The 15094-nt window shown below is 44.3% G+C and overlaps 1 protein-coding gene across 3 annotated transcripts in view; it reads right to left on the bottom strand.

Moving 5' to 3' along the window:
• MROH1 (maestro heat like repeat family member 1) overlaps positions 1-15094 on the bottom strand; it is a 491156-nt gene that overhangs the window by 115159 nt on the left and 360903 nt on the right. The window lies entirely within an intron of this gene.

Here is a 15094-nt window from a genome sequence, read left to right on the forward strand (position 1 = left end):
AGGACAGCTCAAGACTAAATATGCATATGTTAGGCACTCTGGATGGATCATGCAGGTCTTTATCTACTATCATCTATTATGTTATATTCTTGCCAAACATTAGACCATTCTTCTAATCTTCTAAGATCATTTCTCATGTTGTCTACTCCCTCCAAGGTGTCCACTCTGTTGCAAATCTTTGTGTCATCCACAAAAAGGCAAACTTTCCCTTCTAACCCTTCAGCAATATTATTCACAAATATATTGAACAGATCTGGTCCCAATACCAATTTTTGGGGCACTCTGCTACTCACCCTTCTTTCTCCGAGTGAGTTCCATTTTACTACTAACCTTTGATGTCAGTCAACCAGTTTTTAATCCAGTTCACCACTTTGAGTCCTAACTTCACAGCATTCAATTTATTTACAAGCCTCCTATGAGAAACTGTGTCAAAGGCCTTGCTGATGGTCAAATAGACCATATCTAGTGGGGGCCCTCTATCCTGTTCTTTCGTCACCCAGTCAAAGAACTCAATCAGATTTGTTTGACATAATTTTTCTTTGGTAAACCCATGTTATCTCAGATCTTGTAAGCCAATGAACTCCAGAAATTTTACTATCCTTTACTTCAGAAGTGCCTCCATTATTTTCCTACCACCAAAGTGAGGCTTAAAAAGCCTGTAGTTCCCTACTTCATCTCTGTAACCATTTTGTGAACAGGAACCACATCCGTCCTTCTCCAATCCAATGGAATCTCCCCGGTCTCCAAGGATCTATTATACAAATCTTTAAAAGGGCCCACCAGAACTCTTTGAGCTCCTAATCTAATACTAATATGTATAGACCTCTTATATACATAAGAATAGCCATACTGGGTCAGGTCAATGGTCCATCGAGCCCAGTATCCTGCTTCCAGCAGTGGCCAATCCAGGTCACAACTGCCTGGCAGAAACCCAAATAGTAGCAAAATTCCATGCTACCAATCCCAGGGCAAGCAGTGCCTTCCTCCATGTCTATCTCAATAACAGACTATGGACGTTTCCTCCAGGAACTTATCCAAACCTTTTAATGCTAACTGCTGTTATTACATCCTCCGACAAGGAGTTCCAAAGCTTAACTATTTATTTGAAAGAAAACATATTTCCTCCTATTTTTTTTTTTTTTTTTCATTTTGAAAGCTTTTATTGAAAAATCAATCAACATACAACAACATAGTTCAAAATATCAACCACTTTTGTAATATAGCCAATCACTTTACGTTTGGTTAGTCACACGGACCATATCGTGTTTCAGGCATTTCAGATTCATATACGCTACGTCATAGCGGTAGACTCCTGATGCAGGCCTGTAGGCCGAAACACAACAGTTGTGTCGAGTCTTTTCTTCAATAAAGAAGTTTTTATGATATTGTCTCCAGGATTAGTATTTCCGTGGTCAAACATCCCACTTTTTACCTATATCAACCCTCCTCCACCCATCTCTGCCCTCTTTTAATGCCCTCGTCCAAATATGGGAAAGTTCCTCCCTTCGTCTTCTGTATATACACATTGTTAAAATCTTAGCTGTCAGTAGAGTCTCCTGACTTATTTTCACGAGATCTTCCCAAACGCCATGTCTTATATTTGTTCCAAATCTTCTGAAAGGAGTTCAATTGCTCGTTCTTGATAGCCATTAATTCCGCCATAAGGTGCAGATAGTCCAATTTCTTGAGGCAGAGGGAAGCGTTGTAGTTTTCCATGCAGCGGCCAAAGCCAGATGGGCCACTGTAAATAATTGAGTAGCCCATCTATGATATTCAATTTTCAAACCAAAAGGTCTATGGTGCAATAAGCACTGTTCTGCGCACATAGGGTATGGCACCCCAAGTACCTATTGTGCCATAGAGGTAATGTCCTGCCAATATTTTTGCAATGCAGGACAAGATCACCAGATATGATACATATCTCCTGGTATCCCACATGGAGGGGCAAAATTGAACGGGGTGCCCAAGTTTTCCTGAGAGCGTCATCGCAGGACGGCCTGGTGAAGGGGCGGGGAAACCCATATTATCAAAACAAGATGGGCGTCCATCTTTCGATTTGATAATACGGTCAGGGACGCCCAAATCTCAACATTTAGGTAGACCTTAGAAATGGTCGTCCCCGATTTTTGGCGATAATGGAAACCGAGGATGCCCATCTCAAAAACGACCAAATCCAAGCCATTTGGTTGTGGGAGGAGCCAGCAATCGTAGTGCACTGGTCCACCTCACATGCCAGGACATCAACCGAGCACCCTAGGGGGCACTGCAGTGGACTTCAGAAAAAGCTCCCAGGTGCATAGCTCCATTACCTTGTGTGCTGAGCCCCCCAAACCCACTCCCCACAACTGTACACCACAACAATAGCACTTAGGGATGAAGGGGGGCACCTAAATGTGGGTACAGTGGGTTTGTGGTGGGTTTCGAAGAGCTCACATTTACCACCACAAGTTTAACAGGTAGGGGGGGATGGGCCTGGGTCCGCCTGCCTGAAGTGCACTGCAGTACCCACTAAAACTGCTCCAGAGACCTGCATTCTGCAGTCATGGAGCTGGGTATGATATCTGAGGCTGGCATAGAGGCTGGAAAAAATATTTAAAAAAACATTTTTTTAGGGTGGGAGGGGGTTAGTGACCACTGGGGGAGTAGGGGGAGGTCATCCCCGATTCCCTCCGGTGGTCATCTGGTCATTTAGGGCACATTTTTGTGGCTTGGTCGTAAAAAAAAAGGACCAAGTAAAGTCGGCCAAGTGTTCGTCAGGGACGCCCTTCTTTTTTCCATTATCGGCCGAGGACGCCCATGTGTTAAGCAAGCCCCAGTCCCGCCTTCGCTATGCTTCCGACACGCCCCAGTGAACTTTGGTCGTACCCGCAACGGAAAGCAGTTGAGGACACCCAAATTCGGCTTTCAATTATGCTGATTTGGGCTTTCGATTATGCCGATTTGGGCAACCCTGGGAGAAGGACGCCCATCTCCCGATTTGTGTCGAAAGATGGGCGCCCTTCTCTTTCTAAAATAAGCCTGTTTGTCTCCAACATAATCCTGTTCCTGCATGACACATATGAAACAATCGTTGTGGAGTATAATGCCATCTATATAACATTTTATGACCATTTTCCATGAAAGTGCTACTAATGGAGGACTTGCGTAGATATTTAAAACTTCATTCCCATTTCTTACCCTCAATTGCCTTCCCCGTCTTTTTTCCATTGTTGCACGTATGGAGCTATTGGTATGTAGAACAGCAGTAATGCCTGGTATACTCATGACATGCATCCTCTACCCTCGCCTCCTTCAATTGCTCTTTCTAAAAGTGTCTCGGGTAAGTTAAGTTCCTCCTCAGCTTTACGTAGTATATAATCACTTATTCTTCTATAGCGGAAATTATGATGTGATGGAATATCATATTCTCCTTGTAGATCTATATATGAATACAGGACACCCTCTTCCCATTTTTGTCCTAAAGCAGCCAATTCCTTTGCCTCTCAATGTTTGTAGCTTTTCTCCTCCCGTCCTGTTTGAAAGCCTGGGGCATATCTTATCATGGTACGGAGAAAATAGGATCTAATGGGATTAAAACACTTTTCCTAACTTTATACCAGACATTTAGTAGGACCTCCACCCCCAAAGGTGTTCACCTCATGCACCTCAAAAACTCAGCCCTTGGAAGCCAAGGTATCGTTCTGCTCCATCCGGGCACAGGGATAAACAGCCTGTCACTTCTAGGGCTGGAGGGTTCAAAGGATGGATGCAGGGGACAAAGAGCCTGCCACCTCTAGGATTTAAGGGCTGAGGACAGGAACAGGGATACAGAGAAAGGGTGACTTAGGTTTCTCTTGTTGTCATCTGGTGCCTTTCATTTGAACAGAGGGAGTGTCTTGTGAATTTATCTTCCCTCTCTTTTCGGTTGCCCACACATTAGAAAAAGCTAACCACATAGAGTTGCCAAATTACTTTGTATCACAAGTGCCACCAACAATTTGAGCAAAGTCCTAATCATCTACCTCTCACTGAGCCATTCAAACATCATTAGTGAAGATTTAGAAAAAGAAATCCAGGTTTCACAGTGCAATATCATTAGGCCTGCAACTTTCTCCACCAGTTCTAATTCTTTAGCTACTGCAGCCGAATAACCTGTATCTGGCTGTCAACATCCCCCTCAGCAAGCAGAGTCAGAAGGTTTTCATTAGGTATGTCTGATTACAGCAGCGCCCTGAGCCCTAGAGCAGAGCACTCAATCAGTACAGTTTGCAGCCAGGAGGACTTTTCTAGTCAGAGCTGGGCTCAACTCAGGGCCCCTCTCCAATCACAACCAGGCCCCATCCAGTATCATTTACTGGCATAGGACTGGTCTGGAGTCCCTCTAATCACAGAGGATTCTTATCAGAGTCCCTCTATTCAGAGTCAGCCTGATAAATGGCTTCTGGAAATTGCCCTCATTATATATGTACATAAAAATAATGTTTAATATTTTAGTGTGATGCACATCTGTGCCTTTTAACAAGATTATTCTGGGATAAGTGATGTTACTACTACTTATCATTTCTATAGCACTACTAGATGTACGCAGCGCTGTACACTTAAACCTAAAGAGACAGTCCCTGCTCGACAAAGCTTACAATCTAATTAGGTCAGACAAACAGGATGAATAAGAGATAAGGGAATTACTACTACTACTTAACATTTCTAGAGCGCTACTAGGGTTACGCAGCGCTGTACAATTTAACAAAGAGAGCCAGTCCCTGCTCAAAGAGCTTACAATCTAATTCCTACTAAGGGTAGGAATGATAAAATATGGGTACTGAACAAGTGAGTAAGGGTCAGGAGTTAAAAGCAGCATCAAAAAGGTGGGCTTTTAGCTTAGATTTGAAGACGGCCAGATGGAGCTTGATGTACCAGCTCAGGAAGTCTATTTCAGGCATATGGTGCAGCAAGATAAAAGGAACGGAGTCTGGAGTTAGCGGTGGAGAAGAAGGGTGCAGATAAAAGAGATTTACCCAGTGAATGGAGTTCCCAGGGAGGAGTATAGGGAGAGATGAGAGTGGAGAGGTACTGAGGAGCTGCAGAGTGAATGCACTTGTAAGTCAATAAGAAGAGTATGAACTGTATGCGGAAACGGATAGGGAGCCAGTGAAGTGACTTAAGGAGAGGGTTTGATGAGATGTTGGGATAATCATGATTGCTATTAATTATGAAACTCTCAGGAGGAGCTTAAGGGCATGAAATTGGGGAGGGGGGTATTCAGTAACATTGTACTGGCTCTATATCCAGGGCCTGCACTATTCACAGACATCCTGAGTGTTGTATAGTAACTAATGTAACTAGTTACTGTACTTAAGTAAAGGTTTTGTTACTTTTATGTGAGAAGAAGTACAAGATAACATTTGTTACTTTTACTTTAGTAATTATTTCACCAATTTTTACTACTTTTACTCAGTTACAGTTGATGCTTGCAGTTAAAAGTGAAAAGTAAAAGTGGAAGCGAAATGTAAATGATTCCTCAGTAAACCAAATGAAACAGTAAAACTGTGAACAGAATTTTGCTGCTGCAGACCTTATCATGCAAAAAGTAGTTCATCTCATCTTAAATTTTGCTGTTCAGTGAATATAACCTATAAGAATACTAGAGAGTTACTGGCAGGGCTTTTTTTGTGACAGTACGCACCAGTACGGCGTACCAGCACCTTTATTTTTCCTTGCCGCTCATTCAATTTCCAGCAGCTGTCGCTGCTGCTTCGCTCAACAAACAGCAGCGGCAGCCAAAGCAAACAATAGCAGTTCTTCCCCTGATTCTCGGTGAGTCCTGCATCTGGCCCGTTCCTTTCCTCTCGCTCCCCTATTCCCCATGATCCTCCTTACTTTTTTTTAGCAACTCGGCATGCAGTGCAGCGATTAAGAGAGGCTGCTGGCATCGGGGCCTTCTCTCTGCCTATGCGGAAACAGAAAGTTGAAACAAAGTAGGGACTCACAGAGGGAAGGCCCCGACACCTCTTTTAATCACTGCACTGCATTCTGAGTCGCTAAAAAAAAGTAAGGAGGATCGTGGGGAAGAGGGAAGAGAGAGGAAGGGTACAGGCCAGCTGAAGGACTCGCTGGGAAGCGGGGGAAGAAAGGTAAAGAGAACAAGGTGCAGGAACAAGGGAAGAGAGGGGATAAGCTGAAAGGGGGATAAACAATGACAGAGAAAAGAAGGGGCAGGCAAGAACTATAAGGATAGGGATGCAGAGGGGCAATGCTGAAAGAGGGGTAGAAAGGGACACAGAGGGCAATGTTGAAAATGGGGGGTAGATAGTGACACAGAGGGCAATATTGAAAGGGGGTAGATTGACACAGGGGACATGCTGATGGGGGGTAGAGAGGCACACATTGGGGGCAATACTGAAAAAGGGGAAGGTAGATAAGGACACAGAGGGGTCAATGCTGAAAGAGAGGTAGATTGGCACTTAGAGGGAAATGCTGAAAAAGTGAAGGGGTGATAGGGGCATGGGGCAATGCTGAAAGGGGGGGGGATAGAAATAGGGAAATAGAGGAGCAATGCTGAAAAAGGGAAGGGACATATGGACACTGGGAGGGCAGATGGTGAACATGGGGGAAGGATAGGGACAGGGACACAGCTGGAGATGCTGGAAAAGAGGTGAGAGAAGGATATAGAGGAGAGAGGCACCCAGAGGGGTGATGCTAGAAAAAGGGGAGGGAGATAAGAACACTGGGGGGGGGGGGGGGGGAAGATGGTGAGCGTGGGGGGAGGATAGGGACAGGGATACAGCTGGAGATGATGGAAAAGAGGTGAGAGAAGAACAGAGGAGACAGGCACCCAGAGGGGCGATGCTAGAAAAAGGGGGAGGAGAGATGGGAACACAGAAGGGTGATATTGGAAAAGAGGTGGAATGGTGACACTGAAAACACAGAAGGGAAATGCTGGACAGAACAAATAAGGATGCAGAGGGAAGACAGATGATGGACACAGAGAAGAAATGTCAAATGGACAGAGACCTTGCAAAAACAGGAAAAAACAGAGGAAAGCAGAAGAAAGGCACTGGGACCAAAGTGAATGTGAAAAAAAATGCTCAGACCACAAAGGTAGAAAAAATAATTTTATTTTTATTTTACGATAAAGTAGTGTGGTAGCTGTGTTAATGTTTTGTTTTATTTGTTGTTGTTAATTTGTAATGTAGTGAATGGAATATGTCAGTTTCTGAAATTTACTTCTGCTATCTTTACAGTAGTACAAGAGGAAAATATTTTTGTTTTTCTGGTGTTGTCCTGCATGACAGAGTCTCTTTTATGAGGGGTTCCAGCTGGATTATTCTCTACCTATTTTATTAATTTATGGTCACTCTTAAGGTTCTTTTGTTGGACCTAGGGAATTGTGTACTATTTTCAACAATGCCTTTTTATATGCACCATGGCTGGTAAAATAGATGTGGCTACTGCAGGGGCAGAGCTACATCTAGGGACCAACTCCTTAAGGTTGGCACTGTATGAGTATCGGTACCTTTTTTCCTACAAAGAAAGCACTGGCTACTGGTCTCCAACCAAGCAGAGCAGTCATGAGTTGGGTCACTATAAAGCTGAGATAAAGCTCAAGTTGGTTGCAATTCTTGATGAACAGACATATGTCTTTTACCACAACAGACTGCTGGTCATCCCATGGAGAAATTTACATTGGGGTGATTGTCCACTGGATTGACAGAGTCTTTTCAGAGGAAGCCTGCTTTTCTGGCCTTAAAACTGAAGGGTTCCCACACATTTGATATTCTTGCATTAGTTCTCAAAGATATTCAGACAGAGTTTGCCATCAGATGAAAAATTGCAGATGATAATGATGATCATAAAGTATTCTTTGCTATATTATTAGACTGAATAATCCGCTTCCTGCTAGTGCCGTTGTTGAACACTTTTTTAGCTGTGCCGGATTAATGACTCACAAGCACACTCAAATGAGTGACATTTTCAAAATTTAGTTTTACTAAAAGCAAAGTGGATTGAATTGTAGAGCAATAAAGTTGTTAGGATAAGAATGTTGACAATAGTTGATTTCATTGTAGTTGTGGTACTTTTACTTTTTGCTCAATAGTACTAAAATATACATTTATTCTTACTTTTACTTCAGTGCTTTGACCTAGTACTTTGAACAACACTGGACATGCTCTTGGTTCCAATGGCTTTCACACAGAGTGGGGGGCACTCTTTCTATCATGAGCAGAATTTGTTGAAATCTGACTTGATCTCCAGTGAGGCCTCACAGGATGGCAGACTCTTTAGGAGAACAGATGCAACTGGGCTGCTATAGTATACTCCTTAGGAAATTTGAAATCTGGCTAAAAACTCTGTCTCTCTAAATATATTTTTATTAATTTATCTACAGATTGTTATCTTCCGAAAGCCATTGGAAAAAAAGTCAAAAAAGAAGACAAAGGAGTAAGAAAGAACTGAAACATATACAGACACTATGGGAAGGCAGATACAAGGAAATGCATGAAAAAGGGCCCATGGAGAAAACATGGCTGCACAAAAGTGCAAGACAGATAGCACGCTGATGTCTACAGCTTTTAGGAATTAGTAGCCAGTGGCTATAGGGAAGGTCACAGTTCCTAGATCCAATAGTGGCCTGTGTATTGTGAAGAACGGCTTCCTTCAACAGCTAGTGTCCAGCATGAAGAGGACCTTGGATACGGGGAACACTGTGAAGAGGGTAGCCCTGCAGCAGCTGGTACTCAGAATCAGAGGGGCTTAGGAGATAAAACTCAGCTGTGGCACTCACACAAGAACCAATGGAGTAATTGTGACCTCCAGGATCTGGTAATGGAACTTATGAGGGATCCGAAATCCATGGCCCAGCTGACCCTCATAGCAGGGGCACTAAGAGAATTCGGCTCTTTAGCTGTCTAGTCTCAGACCGAGAAGACCCTGGGACAAGAAGAGCTTCATTTCTGGGGGAACAGCCTGGAATGCAGTTTACTTTCATCACTTTTCAAACTCCAGAGCAGCAGGTGTGTTTGGTTCCAGCCCCTCCCTTTCAGACATCCTAAAGGGAAAGGGGGAGGGGGGGTACACCTGGAGCAAAGCAAAAAAAGTCACTTTGTTCCCTAATCCTGCTCCTGTCCCTGGCCAGCTCATCAGTCTCCTTGCTCCACAGTTCCACTAATATTTTGTGACAAAATTAAGCACAGAATTAGAAAATCAACTGCCAGGGGAACACATTATTCCTGTGAGATGTGCCTTTGACATGGGATCCCACAGTGGTCCTCACTCCAGGGTGCTTGTGAGAATGTGGGCCTCCACCAGCTGATTCTAGTTCCAGTCCCATCAGTGCTTTGTGGTAGTAATCCAGCTCATTCTATAATAGCACAGCTTGTATTTAATACTTTTCCTCTTTCACTGTAACATGTGGTCCGAATAAAACAACCCTTGCTTTCCGGAACAGTAACCTGCTTCCATTCATAACATCTTTTCCACTAGGTCTCAATTAATGGAGCCTGTCCAAGCCAGAAACGACCCATCAGACTCGAGCCTGCACAGCTACTCACATCACGCCTGTCTGACTAGAGAAAGTTTTTTTTTTTTCTGCAGCCATGCTGAAATGCACACTACTGCCCTTCTCCCCCACTTCCTGGTCCCATGAGTGTGGGCTCAAGAGGACTGTGTCTGATGCAGCATAAGCCAGTGCTCAACTGTGCTGGAACCGATCCATGAGCAGCTCCAGATGTGGCCTTTTCAGCTACAGTCTGACATCAACATCAGACAACCTCTCGCCCCCACCATTTCCATACAAATCCACCACTACTAACTGCTGGCCCAGTGGCGTTCCTCTGCTATTTCAGAGGAGGAAAGAAACAGAAAGACAAGGAATTCAGCTACTGATGAAGCTTCTCCCTTCGAGAACAGGAGAAAACTTTCCTCGAATGCAACTGAAAACAGACTTGCCTTACAAACATGAGAACCCCCAGGCATCAGACTATTAAATATTGTTGGCTCTCAGTTAACTTTATTTTCAAGAGTGGCCTCAAGCACATTTTAAGATGTCTTATAACCTCAAAGATGACTGCTATGGACTGAAGGTGAGATAGCTCATACCAGTAAGAATAACACACAGGTCAGAGATAGTGAACCTCACACAACTCACTTGCTGCTAAAGAAGCAGCCCAAAATAGAAAATGTCAAACCATGTCAAGGAAGTATTGTCTCCTAGCTGAGAAGCTGCCAGCAGTTAGAAAGAAGGAAGAGGACAGGGAGCCAAGAAAGCTAATCTCACTGCCCCGTCCATCTGCATTAACCCAAAGACTTCTGGCATATAAAAAGAGAATTCTACGTAGGCCAGTCCTTGGACTGTCTTCACTCTGCTGAAAGCAGCTTTACATACTGGCCTAATTTCAGCCAAACTAGGGACGCAAGTGGCTCCAGATATACCCCACAGATTATGCAGTCTACTTATAGATTTGCTGTTCTTAACTAAGGCAATAGGAAAAAGTCCTGCATATACGAAGTAAGCACAGGACTGGATCAACCTGATAGGCAAATTAGGAGGCAACAGGCAAAGTTATGCCAAAAACTAGTCCATAAGCAGACAGTAAGCATTTGGGAATGCACAAGCAGAAGCTTGCCACAGTTTTACTAATTTTCAGTTCTGGAAAACTGAAACGATCAAGCATTGAGACAAAGCATAGAATACAAAGAAAGGCTAAGGAAAACAGGAAAGAAGGATATGATAGAAACACTCAAATATTTGACAAACTTTCAAAACTGTACAGGAAGCTGACATTTTCCACAGAAAAGGAAATTCAAGGACAAGAAATCATTAGATGAAGCAGCAGAGAGGAAGATTCAGTAGATGGAAGAGAGTAGTGAGAGCAGGGTGAATGCCTGAAATAGCCACCGGCTGAGGTACAGAAGCTAGAACTGTGTCAGGACTTGTACTTAAAAGACAGGCACAGGGTGCGGTGGTAAGGACAAGTGAAGGGCACCAGAGAAGTTTCAGTGTGACTCTTCCTTCAGAAAAACAGGTAGGGGAACTGAGAAGAGGTGATGAGACTGGAAGCATTCACAACAAATGAGAACTACGCTGATGAAATTGATTCAGCTGTCTAAGATGTAAAATTCCAGCAGAGGGGATGATGAAATTAGACTATGAGATGACACTTGGGCATAGGTTACAAAACCAGTAAAACTGACATCCCCAACACCACATTCACTCAAGCTTTCTGCCCTAGATGTGGAAGAAGAGAAACCATCTCAGGATGAGAAGGAACTGGAATGTGTAAACCCCACACTGCATGATCAGTAACTGCTATGCTTAGGAAGTGAAGGGTAGTGATGGTTGGTGACTCCTTTTTAAGGGACATGGATACATCTATCTATTGACCAGACATGATACCCCAGGAGACCTGCTGTCTGCTGGGTGGCGAGATCAGAGACATTATGGGAAGATTGAAAAGAGTCACAATGCTGCTGATCCATGTTTGTACAAATAATACTCCTCGCTATTCCATCACACATATCAAAAGTGACCTTGTGGCTATGGGAGAGAGTGGGAAGCAGATAGGTTCACAAGTGGTGTACTCAATCCTCCCAGTTGAGAATAAACTGCATGATAGAAAAGCCTGCATTCTGGACACAAAAGCATGGTTGCATGTATTGAGTGAAAAATATTTCTCCTATTTGTTTTAAATGTACTAATTAGTAACTTCATGCATGTACCTTTAGTCTTTGTACTTCTTGAAAGAGTAAACAATCAGTTTATGTTTACTTATTTCACTCCACTCAGGATTTTATAGATCTTTATGATATTTCCCCTCAGCTGTCTCTTCTACAAGATGAAGAGTCCTAGCCTATTTAGCCTATCTGTGTACAGGTCATTCTATCCCCTACTCTGTACCTTTCCTAATTCTTCTATATCATGTCTGAGATCTACAAAAACTGGTCAGATGCTTGGCGGTTAAGCTTTAATATGGAGAAACGGAGTGATGCATTTGGTGTGCAGAAATCCAAAGGAGCTGTATGTGACCAGGAGTGTGACCATAGAGTGAGTGATAGTGTCTGAGGACCTCAAGGTAACATAACAATGTAACAAGGTGGAGGCCAAAGCTAGAATGACGCTAGGTTGTATAGAATGGGGCGTAACCAACAGAAAAGAGATTATATTCTCCTGCACAAGTTGTTAGTGAAGCCTCAGAGTACTCCGTTTTGGAGACCATTATCTCAGTTACAATATAAAGAGCCCAGAGGTAGTCCAGTGGAAAGCCACCAAAATGATCAGGGGTTTATGCCAGAAGACATATGAGAGAGGATTTGAAGACCTAAAAATGCATACCCTAGAGAGGAGAGAGAAGAGGAGAGGACAGGAGGGTCAGGAAAGATAAGATACATACATTTAAATATCTGAGAAATATCAATACAAAAGAGGAAAGGAAGATATAGAAACAAGGCAACTTCTGGAAATATCTTTTTATGGAAAGGGTGGTGAATGTCTGGAATGTTTTCCCAGAGGAGGTGGTGGAGACAGAATTGTTGAAGGAATTGAAAAAGGACTGAGAAACTTACAGAGATCTCTTAATGTAGGGATGGGCAACCACAGTCTTCGAGGGCCACAGCCCAGTTAGGTTTGCAAGATTTCCACAATGTATATGCATAAGATTGATCGGCATAGGAGCCAACTTTTCAAAATGATTGGGGGTGCTGAAAATTTTTTTTTTACAGGTGGTGTATCCCCCCCCCCCCCCCCCCCCCACCCCTGTACCTTAACATCCTGTCTGCTGCAGTCTTCACCTGGGCAGTGGCAGTGCCACTGAAAAGCTGCCTGCAACCTGCACCAGGACTTCTTCCCTGAACAGTCCCGCCCCTCAGTCCCCCTGTACTGTGCAAATATAAGGAGATGCAAATTTCAAAAACTGATATATTTCAATCACTATACTATAGGTTAACAAATACAAATAAAACAAAAAATGGAAAATATGATAATATCATTTTATTGGACTAAATACATTTTTCAATTAGCTTTCAGAGGCCAAAACCTCTTTCCTCAGGACAGTATACTGCTGTTACGGTATTCTGTTCTGACATGGGAAAGGAGGGTTTGGTCTCCAAACATTAGTCAAAAATGTATTAAAATTAGTCCAATAAAGATATTACCTTATTTCCATTTTCTATATTTATTAACACAGCTACCACATTACTTTATACTAAACTAAAAATAAAATTCATTTTTTCCTACCTTTGTTGTCTGGCCGCTTACTGTTTCTAATTGTGATGGTCTCAGTTTCTTGTTTCTTCTTTCCTCGATCTTAACTCTCCCTCCTTTCCATCCAGCATCTGTCCCCTCTCTTTCCCCTTTCCATCCAGCATCTGCCCCCTCTCTTCCCCCTTTCCATCCAGCATCTGCCCTTTTCCCTCTTTCCATCCAGCGTCTATTTTCTCCATCAATGTGTAGCTTTTCTTCTCTTTTCCCTTTCCCTCATCTCAGTCAGTATGCATCTCCTTCCTCTCTCTTCCCTCTCCTCCATCCATGTCTGGCATTTTCCTCTACCCCCTCCATCCATGTCCAGCGTTTCTCCACTCTCTCCGCTCCTCCATCCACGTTCATCTCACTTCCTCTCTCTTCCCTCCCCTCCATCCATGTCCAGCATTTCTCCTCTCCCCTCCATGTGCATCTACTTCCTCTGTCTTTCCTCCACTCCATGTCCAGTCCAGCATTTCTCCTTTCTCCCCTGCCCTCCATCCATGTGGATCTCCTTCCTGCCTTCCCTCTCCTCCTGCCCTCCCCTCCATCCATGTACAGCAACTCTCCTCTCTCCCCTGCCCTCCCCTTCCCTTCATCCATCCATGTTCGGCAACTCTCCTCCATCCCTGCCTTCTCCTCTATCCATATCCAGCAATTCTCCTCTCTCCCCTGCCCTCCTCTCCATGCCCAATGATTTCTTCTCTCTCCCCTGCCCTCCCCTCCATCCATCCTTGTCCAGCAAGTCTCCTCTCTCCCCTGCCCTCTCTTCCATTCATATCCAGCAATTCTCCTCTCTCCCCTGCACTCCCCTCCATGTCCAGTGATTTCTCCTCTCTCCCCTCTCATCCATATTCAGCGACTTCTCCTCTCTCCCCTGCCTTCCACTCCCTCCCTCCATCCATCCATGTCCAACAAGTCTCATCTCAACCCCTGCCCACTCCTCCATGTCCAGCGATTTCTCCTCTCTCACCTCCCCTCCATGTCCAGCTATTTCTCCTCTCTCCCCTGCCCTGCCCTCCATGTCCAGTAACTCACCCCAAACACCACCTGCCCCCCCTTTCAGCCCCCCCCCCCGAGTTCCAGTTCCAACTCCAGCCCGCCCTCTTCTCCCACAACAGTCCCCCGTCCTTGCCTTCCTGCTGCCCAGAATTTAAAACTCATTTTACCTCAGGTCGCGGCAGCAGTGAAAGGCGAGCAGCTCGGCTTCAGCCTTCCCTTATCTCTCAGCTCTGGTCCTGCCCTCATTTCCTGTTTCCGCGAAGGCGGGACCAGAGCTGAGAGAGAAGGGAAGGCTGAAGCCAAGCCTGCTCGCCTTTCACTGCCGCTGCGACCTGAGGTAAAATTAGTTTTAAATTCTGGGCGGCAGGAAGGCGAAGACGGAGGACTGTTGTGGGAGAAGAGGGCAGGCAGGTCGGGCTTGGGTTGGAAGCAGAACTTCCGACGGCTGGTTCAGATTGGGTGATGGCGGGTCAGAAAATATTGGGGGTGCTCGAGCACCCACAGCACCCACGGAGTCGGCGCCTATGTTGATCGGCATGTACTGCTTCCAATGTTTGCAAATAGAATTCATGCATATTCTTTATGGAAATCTTGAAAACCCAACTGGGTTGTGGCCCTCAGAGCCTGCAGTTTCCCACCCTGTATTAACAGTAAGAGGATGGAAACCAAGCATTGAGTGCTTCAGCTCCTAACACTGAAATGATTCAAAAGACAGGGGGTAAAACTTGCATGGAGTTGTGGTTACAACCCTAAACAAAGGTATAGGAAGGTAACCCACATAGGAAGATGGTTACAAACCTAAATGGAAGAGGCTTAACCCGAAAGATAGTCAAAAAAGGGCAATTCTATAACCAGGCACCCACATTTAAGTACCAGGTGTGT

The sequence above is a fragment of the Microcaecilia unicolor genome, chromosome 1 (assembly GCF_901765095.1).
Source record: "Microcaecilia unicolor chromosome 1, aMicUni1.1, whole genome shotgun sequence".
Classification (NCBI taxonomy): Eukaryota; Metazoa; Chordata; class Amphibia; order Gymnophiona; family Siphonopidae; genus Microcaecilia; species Microcaecilia unicolor.